Source organism: Bos mutus, chromosome 11, assembly GCF_027580195.1.
Source record: "Bos mutus isolate GX-2022 chromosome 11, NWIPB_WYAK_1.1, whole genome shotgun sequence".
Taxonomy (NCBI): Eukaryota; Metazoa; Chordata; class Mammalia; order Artiodactyla; family Bovidae; genus Bos; species Bos mutus.
This window is the reverse complement of record NC_091627.1, coordinates 106,369,870-106,380,082: the sequence shown is the minus strand read 5'-3', so window position 1 is coordinate 106,380,082 and position 10,213 is coordinate 106,369,870. Positions and strand designations below refer to the sequence as shown.

Here is a 10,213-nt window from a genome sequence, read left to right as displayed (position 1 = left end):
ATAATTAAAGAGCTGAGTAGGCACGAATCACACAATCAGCAGGCAATAATCATGGAGCTCAGCTATGACGAATCATGCTGCTCAGATGGCAATAATCAAGCAGCTGAGCAGGCAGGAATTACGCAGCACAGCTGGCAATTGTCAAGCAGATGACAGGGAGGAATCATGCAGCTCAGCTGGCAATTGTCAAGCAGATGAGCAGACAGGAATCACGCAGCTCAGCAGGCCCTGATCATGTGAGTGAGCATGCACTGTTCACGTGGCTGATCATACACTGATCACATGACTGATCATGCACTGATCACGTGGCTATCATTCACTGATCACGTGACTGCGCATGCACTGATCACGTGGATGATCATGCACTGATCACGTGGCTGATCATGCACTGATCACGTGGCTGATCATGCACTGATCACGTGGCTGATCATGCACTGATCACGTGACTGATCATGCACTGATCACGTGGTTGATCATACTCTGATCACCTGACTCATCATGCACTTATCACTGGACTGATCATGCACTGATCACGTGGCTATCATGCACTGATCACGAGACTGTGCATGCACTGATCACATGGATGATCATACACTCATCATTACTGATCATGCGCTGATCATATGACTCATCATGCACTGATTACGTAGCTATCATGCACTGATCACGAGACTGTGCATGCACTGATCACATGGATGATCATACACTGATCACGTTACTGATCATGCGCTGATCATATGACTCATCATGCACTGATTACATGGCTATCAAACACTGATCACTTGACTGATCATGCACTTATCACTTGGCTATCATGCACTGATCACTAGACTGCACATGCACTGATCATGTAACTGATTATGCACTGATCACGTGGCTATCATGCACTTATCACGTGGCTTATCATGCACTGATCACTTAGCTATCATGCACTGATCACATGACAGATCATGCACTGATCACATGATTGATCATGCACTGATCAGGTGGCTATCATGCACTGATCACGTGGCTATCATGCACTGATCACGTGGCTGATCATACACTGATCACTGACTGATCATGCACTGATCAAATGACAGCGCATGCACTGATCACGTAGCTGATCATGCACTGATCACGTTGCTGATCATACACTGATCACGTGGCTGATGATGCACTAATCACGCTGCTGATCATGAACTCATCAAGTCTCTGAGCATGCAGTGATCACGTGTCTGAATGGCGCTGATCATGTGACTGATCATGCGCTGATCACTTGGCTATCATGCACTGATGATGTGCCTCAGGAGGCAATAATCAAAAAGCTGAGCTGGCACCAATCACGCAATCAGCAGGCAATAATCATGGACCTCAGCTGTGACGATTCATTCTGCTCAGCTGGCAATAATCAAGCAGCTGAGCAGGCAGGAATAACGCAGCTCAGCTGGCAATAATCAAGCAGATGGGCAGGCAGGAATAACACAGATCAGCTGGCAATTATCAAGCAGATGAGCAGGAAGGAACCACACAGCTCAGCTAGCAATTATCCAGCAGATGAGCATGCAGGAATAACACAGCTAAGCTGGCAATTGTCACTCAGCTGAGTAGACAGGAATCACGCAGCTCAGCAGGCCCTGATAACGTGACATCACGAACTGTTCAGGTGGCTGATCATGCAGTGATCACGTGGATGATCATACACTGATCACGTGACTGACCATGCACTGATTACGTGGCTATCATGCTGTGATCACGTGCCTTATCATGCACTGATTACATGACTCATCATGCACTGATCACGCTGATCATGCACTGATCATGCACTGATGCGTGGCTCATCATGCACTGATCACGTGGCTGGCATGCACTGATCACCTGGTCATCATGCACTGATCACGTGGCTGATCATGCACTGATTATGTGGCTATCATGCACTGATCACGTGGCTGATCATACACTGATCAGGAGACTGATCATGCACTGATCACCTGGCTATCATGCACTGATCACGTAGCTGATCTTGCACTGATCACGTGACTGCTCATGAACTTATCACTTGGATGATCATACACTGATCACGTGACTGATCATGCACTGATCACGTGGCTATCATGCACTGATCACGTGATTGATCATGCACTGATCACGTGGCTGATCATACACTGATCACGTGGCTGATCATGCAATGATCACGTGGCTGATCATGAACTGAACAGGTGATGGACGATGCAGTGATCACGTGACTGAATGGCACTGATGAAGTGAATGATCATGTGCTGATTGTGTGGCTATCATTCACTGATGATGTGCCTCAGGAGGCAATAATCAAAGAGCTGAGCAGGCACGAATCACCCAATCAGCAGGCAATAATCATGGAGCTCAGCTGTGATGAATCATGCTGCTCAGCTGGCAATAATCAAGCAGAGGAGCAGGCAAGAATCACGCAGCTCAGCTAGCAATTGTCAAGCAGATTATCAGGCAGGAATCACGAAGCTTAGCTGGCAATTGTCAAGCAGTTAAGAAGACAGGATCACACAGCTCAGCTGGCAATAATCAAGCAGATGAGAAGGCAGGAATCACGCAGCTCAGCTGGCAATTATCAAGCAGCTGAGCAGGCAGGAATCACGCAGCTCAACTAGCAATTGTCAGGCAGATTATCAGGCAGGAATTACGAAGCTTAACTGGCAATTATCAAGCAGTTGAGAAGGCAGGATCACGTGCTCAGCTGGCACTAATCACGTGGCAGATCAGCATTGGCACGTGGAAACACGCACAGCTCAGCTGGCTGATCATGCACAGCTGAGCAGGCAGGAATCATGCAGCTGAACTAGCAATTGTCATGCAGATGATCAGGTGGCTGATCATGCACTGATCAGCTGGCAATTATCATGCACTGCAGATTATCAGGCAGGATCACGCAGCTCTGCTGGCAATAATCAAGCAGATGAGCAGGCAGGAATCATGCAGCTCTGCTGACAATATTCAAGTAGATGAGCAGCCAGATCACGCAGCTCAGCTGGCAATTATCAAGCAGATGAGCAGGCAGGAATCACTCAGTTCACCTGGCAATTATCAAGCAGATGAGCAGGCAGGAATCACGCAGCTCCGCTGACAATATTCAAGTAGATGAGCAGCCATGAATCACGCAGCTCAGCTGGCAATTATCAAGCAGATGAGCAGGCAGTGATCACTCACTTCACCTGGCAATTATCAGCAGATGAGCAGGCACTGGAATCACACGCTGCTCAGCTGGCACTGATCAAGCAGATGAGCAGCCAGGAATCACGCAGCTGAGCTGGCACTGATCACGCAGGTGAGCAGGCACTGATCACTCAGTTGAGCTGGCAATTTTCTAGCAGATGATCAGGCACTGATCACACAGCTCATCATGCATTGTCACGCAGCTGAGCAGGCAGGAATCATACAGCTCAGCAGGCCCTAATCAGGTGACTGAGCACGCACTGTTCACGTGGCTGATCCTGCACTGATCCCGTCGCTGATCATGCACTGATCACCTGGCTATCATGCACTGATCACATGACTGATCCTGCACTGATAACGTCGCTATCATGCACTGATCACGTAACTACGCATGCACTGATCACGTGGATGATCATGCACTGATCACGTGGATGATCATACACTGATCATGTGACAGATCATGAACTGATCACGTGACTCATCATGCACTGATCAGGTGGCTATCATGCACTGATCACGTGGCTATCATGCACTTATCACGTGACTGATCATGCACTTATCACGTGACTGATCATGCACTGATCACCTGGCTATCATGCACTGATTACGTGGCTATCGTGCACTGATCCTGTGGCTGATCATACACTGATCACGAGACTGATAATGCACTGATCACCTGGCTATCATGCACTGATCACGTAACTGATCATGAACTGATCACGTGACTGATCATGCACTGATCGCGTAGCTATCATGCACTGATAACGTGACTGTACATGCAGTGATCACGTGACTGATCATGCACTGATCACTTGGCTATCATGCATTGATCACGTGGCTGATCGTACACTGATCACGTGAAAGATCATGCACTGATCATGTGGCTCTTCAGGCACAGTTAACATGGCTGATCATGCATGGATTACGTGACTGAACATGCACTGATCACGTGGCTATAATGCACTGATCACATGACTGCGCATGCACTGATCACGTGGATGATCATACAGTGATCACGTGACAGCGCATGCACTGATCATGTAAATGATCATGCACTTATAACGTGGCTATCATGCTCTGATCACGTGGCTGATCGTGCACTGATATCGTGACTGAGCATGCACTGATCATGTGCCGGTAGCCGGTGAGGCATTCCACTCTGGACAAAGGTCATGAGGAAGGAGGCTCGGCATACGCAAATGCAGGATTGAGCCTCAGGAGTCCACCCGGATATTCTCGAGCATCTACCCCCCAAAAAACCAGAGTCTGCCTACTTTATTGCTTTGTGCTCTCACCTCTGATTTTACTGGGGGCTGTCCCCCACCACCGTCTCGCTCTCTCTGTCAAAGAGTTAACTTACAGCTCCAATTCATAAAGTTCCTGGGCAATTAGGGGTGTTTAAATCCAAACCCCTCAGATGGCTCTCTAACTCGCCTGACAAATTTACCCGGACTCCTACAGCTATGCATATGATTGTTTACAGCCTCCCAGCCTCCAGAGGCACGGGAAGCTGAAGATATTCAAATAGCTTAGAGCCTCTCAGAGAGTTAGAAACTGTCAGAATAAGACTAGTAAAGGATTTCATTGATGAGCCAATGCTTGCTGCCAAGTTTTCACATCCCCTGAAGTGTATCCTTGAATGTGTATTAATTAATATAATTGGTATGTAGAAAAAATAAGTAGTGGCCTTGGTGTTAGTAACTTTAGACCCTTACGGTAATACATTCTTTCCTTTGTTGTAAACCCATTACACATCCACCCTATAGGAATGCAATTTTCTCTTTGGAAGATGGCGCCAAACCTTAAAATAATTACTCTTAGAGAAAATAAGACTTTGTTGACAAGTCCTTGTCAAGAGTCATAAAATGTTAGTAGGCCTTCTGGCCAGAAGATGATGTAAATCACCTAAAGCATTTGTCTACGATAAATTTGCAGGAAAGAAACCCTGGTTTTTGATAAGAATCAAAGACTGCTGACTTTGCATCCCCTATTATCCTCTATGTGTAACTTAGGGTATAAAAACCACTGTTGAAAATAAAGCTACGGACCTTGCTCACCAACGCTTGGTCTCCCCACGTCATCCTTCCCTTTACTTCCAGCTGAGTCTCCAACTGGAGCCCGGAACCCACCACGCTTAATAATTATGCCTGGGCTTCTAAGACCCACTCGAGAAGGTGTCTAGAGTGAGGCACCTTCCGCTCTTCGAGAGGGTGCCTGCGGCCTACGTAAGTGGTGCAAACTTCTTGTCTTGAAGTTTAATTGGTCTCCCGCGTAAACCAATCTACTCGGTCTCTTTTCTCCACTGAATTTTCCTACTGAGCGATCCTCATTCTATTATTCTTTATATCTCTAACTAGCATATAAATAGTCGCCTAGGCCGTCTTTCCTTCGAATACCCTGGATCAGCTGCGGCTGGTCCCTGGCAGGTGGCGCCCGAACAGGGACCTCAGGAGGCAATAATCAAAGAGGTGAGCAGGCACAAATCACGCAGTCAGCAGAAAATAATCATGGAGCTCAACAGTGACGAATCATGCTGCTCAGCTGGCAATAATCAAGCAGAGGAGCAGGCAGGAATCACGCAGCTCAGCTGGCAATTGTCAAGCAGAGGAGCAGGCAGGAATCACACAGCTCAGATGTAGGAAATGGACTTACACCATGGGGGAGGGAGAGAGTGAGATGAATGGAGAAAGTAGCATCAACATACATACACAATCAGGCATGAGATGGATAGCTGGTGGGAAGTTGCTGTACTGCACAGGGAGCCCAGTCTCAGGTGATGACCTGGAGGGACAGGACGTGGCGGGGAGGGAGGGGATACAGGAATAATTAAGGCTGATCTGTGTGGTGCTGGAGAAGACTCCTGAGAGTCCCTTGGACTGCAAGGAGATCCAACCAGTCCATCCTAAAGGAAATCAGCCCTGAATATTCATTGGAAGGACTGATGCTGAAGCTGAAACTCCAATACTTTGGCCACCTGATGCTAAGAGCTGACTCATTTGAAAAGGCCCTCATCCTGGGAAGGATTTAAGGCAGGAGGAGAAGGGGACGACAGAGAATGAGATAGTTGGATGGCATCATTGACTCAATGGACATGAGTTTGAGCAAACTCCAAGAATTGGTGATGGACAGGGAGGCCTGGCATGCTGCAGTCCATGGGGTCACAAAGAGTCAGACATGACTGAGCGACTGAACTGAACTGAACTGGAAAATATAGTATAAAAAGAAGTGGTTAACTTTTAAACTGGGAAATGTAGAGATCTTTAAAAATTTCTCTGATAACCCTGTGGCCAGTATTTAAAGCATTTTAAAATAAACTCATCACACTACTTTTTTAAGTAACAATTTTCTCAATGCTGCAATCACATCCTTGTTCCGAAGGCTGTATATCATGGGATTGAACATCGGCGTCATTATGGTGTAGAACAGAGAGAGGAGTCTGTCAGTTCCTGCAGAATGTCTGGATTTGGGCCTTAATTAGGTAATGGTAGCAGATCCAAAGAATAAAAGCACAACCAACAGGTGAGAACACGTGGAGAAGGCTTTGGCTCGCCCTCTGGCTGTTGGCAACCTCAGAATAGTGGAAATGATTTTGCTGTAAGAGGCAAGGTTCAACATAAAAGGTACAGCAACAAACAACAGAGCTACTGCATAGACTGACAGCGCGTGTGCAAAAGTGTCTCCACAGGCCAGCTTCAGAATGGGGGGAATGTCACAGAAGAAGTGGCTAATCTCTTTCGAGTGACAGAAACACAGAGAGAAGATCCAGCACATATGCCTTATCTGCACTGGGATTCCACTGACCCAGGAGCCCACAGCCAGCTGGAGGCACACCTTTGGGGTCATGACCAGGGGATAGTGCAGAGGGCCACAGACGGCCACACAGCGGTCATAGGCCATCACCGCCAGGAGGAAGCACTCAGTGGCTCCGAGGATAAGGAAGAAGTACATTTGGGCAGCACAGTCCAGCACAGAAATGCTTCTGTCCTGAGTCCAAAGGTTCACCAGAATCCTAGGGAGAATGATGGACACGTAACAGATTTCCAAGGAGGAAAGATTTGCCAGGAAAAAATACATGGGTTTGTGCAGTGCAGGGTCAAGCCTAGTTAGTATTATTATGAGACTATTTCCAGTTAAGATAATGATGTAAATGACGGAGAACACCCCCAAATAATAACCCTTGGAGGTTTGGAAGGTCAGAAAACCCCAGCAGTGCAAACTGTATCACTGTGGACATGTTGTCTTCCGCTTCCATCTCTTCATATTTCATCTGTGGGAATGATTCAATCAGAGGCACTGTCATTTCATTTTTACTGACTCTTGTTTTTTGTGTATAAACTAGATTATATGTCTTCTTACTTTTCATTTCCTTATAAAAACCAAACTTATAATGCCAGGTGCTCTAAAAGTACAGAGAAGTATACTTTTATTTATCATTAAACCTATCTGGTTTAACCTATCATTAAACCCATTGGGAGGAGCTACCCCCCAGCCCAAGGCCAGGGGCGGCGGCTGAGAGGAGCAACCCCACGTCCAAGGAGCGCTGGCTGCACAGGTGCAGGAAAGCAGAGAAGAGCTACTCCATGTTCAAGGTCAGGAGGGGTGGCGGTGAGGAGATACCCCTCGTCCAAGGTAAGGAGCAGCAGCTGCGCTTTGCTGGAGCAGCCGTGAAGAGATACCCCACGTCCAAGGTGAGAGAAATCCAAGTAAGATGGTAGGTGTTGTGAGAGGGCTTCAGAGGGCAGACACACTGAAACCATAATCACAGAAAACTAGTCAATCTAATCACACGGGCCACAGCCTTGTCTGACTCAATGAAACTAAGCCATGCCCGTGGGGCAACCCAAGATGGGTGGGTCATGGTGGAGAGGTCTGACAAAATGTGGTCCACTGGAGAAGGGAATGGCAAACCACTTCAGTATTCTTGCCTTGAGAACCCCATGAACAGTATGAAAAGGCAAAATGATAGGATACTGAAAGAGGAACTCCCCAGGTCGGTAGGTGCCCAATATGCTACTAGAGATCAGTGGAGAAATAACTCCAGAAAGAATGAAGGGATGGAGCCAAAGCAAAAACAACACCCAGTTGTGGGTGTGACTGGTGATAGAAATAAGGTCCGATGCTGTAAAGAGCAATATTGCATAGGAACCTGGAATGTTAGGTCCATGAATCAAGGCAAATTGGAAGTGGTCAAACAGGAGATGGCAAGAGTGAACATCGACATTCTAGGAATCAGTGAACTAAAATGGACTGGAATGGGTGAATTTAACTCAGATGACCATTGTATCTGCTACTGTGGGCAGGAATCCCTGAGAAGAAATGGAGTAGAAGAAATGGAGTAGCCATCATGATACCCACTCCAGTGTTCTTGCCTGAAGAATCCCAGGGATGGGGGAGCCTGTTGGGCTGCTGTCTGTGGGGTCACACAGCGTCGGACACGACTGAAGTGGCTTAGCAGCAGCAGCAGCAGCAGCCATGATGCTCAACGAAAGAGTCCGAAATGCAGTACTTGGATGCAATCTCAAAACTGACAGAATGATATCTGTTCATTTCCAAGGCAAACCATTCAATATCACAGTAATCCAAGTCTATGCCCCAACCAGTAACGCTGAAGAAGCTGAAGTTGAACGGTTCTATGAAGACCTACAAGACCTTTTAGAACTAACACCCAAAAAAGATGTCCTTTGCATTATAGGGGACTGGAATGCAAAAGTAGGAAGTCAAGAAACACCTGGTGTAACAGGCAAATTTGGCCTTGAAATACGGAATGAAGCAGGACAAAGGCTAATAGAGTTTTGCCAAGAAAACGCACTGGTCATAGCAAACACCCTATTCCAACAACACAAGAGAAGACTCTACACATGGACAACACCAGATGGTCAACACCGAAATCAGATTGATTATATTCTTTGCAGCCAAAGATGGAGAAGCTCTATACAGTCAGCAAAAAACAAGACCAGGAGCTGATTGTGGCTCAGATCATGAACTCCTTATTGCCAAATTCAGACTTAAATTGAAGAAAGTAGGAAAAACCACTAGATCATTCAGGTATGACCTAAATCAAATCATTTATGATTATACAGTGGAAGTGAGAAATAGATTTAAGGGCCTAGATCTGATAGACAGAGTGCCTGATGAACTATGGAATGAGGTTCGTGACATTGTACACGACACAGGGATCAAAACCATCCCCATGGAAAAGAAATGCAAAAAAGCAAAATGGCTGTCTGGGGAGGCCTTACAAATAGCTGTGAAAAGAAGAGAAGCAAAAAGCAAAGAAGAAAAGGAAAGATATAAGCATCTGAATGCAGAGTTCCAAAGAATAGCAAGAAGAGATAAAAAAAGCCTTCCTTGGCCATCAATGCAAAGAAATAGAGGAAAACAACAGAATGGGAAAGACTAGAGATCTCTTCAAGAAAATTAGAGATACCAAGGGAACATTTCATGCAAAGATGGGCTCGATAAAGGACAGAAATGGTATGGACCTAACAGAAGCAGAAGACATTAAGAAGAGGTGGAAGAATACACAGAAGAACTGTACAAAAAAGATCTTCATGACCCAGATAATCACGATGGTGTGATCACTGACCTAGAGCCAGACATCCTGGAATGTGAAGTCAAGTGGGCCTTAGGAAGCATCACTACGAACAAAGCTAGTGGAGGTGATGGAATTCCAGTTGAGTTATTTCAAATTCTCAAAGATGACGCTGTGAAAGTGCTGCACTCAATATGCCAGTACATTTGAAAAACTCAGCAGTGGCCACAGGACTGGAAAAGGTCAGTTTTCATTCCAATCCCAAGGAAAGGCAATGCCAAAGAATGCTCAAACGACCGCACAATTGCACTCATCTCACACGCTGGTAAAGTAATGCTCAAAATTCTCCAAGCCAAGCTTCAGCAATACGTGAACTGTGAACTTCCAGATGTTCAAACTGGTTTTAGAAAAGGCAGAGGAACCAGAGATCAAATTGCCAACATCCACTGGATCATGGAAAAAGCAAGAGAGTTCCAGAAAAACATCTACTGCTGCCTT

At 46.3% G+C, this 10,213-nt stretch overlaps 1 pseudogene; it reads right to left on the bottom strand.

Moving 5' to 3' along the window:
- Positions 1-6,501: 6,501 nt before the first annotated feature.
- On the bottom strand, positions 6,502-7,450 carry LOC102269237 (olfactory receptor 10AG1-like; annotated as a pseudogene).
- Positions 7,451-10,213: the final 2,763 nt, after the last annotated feature.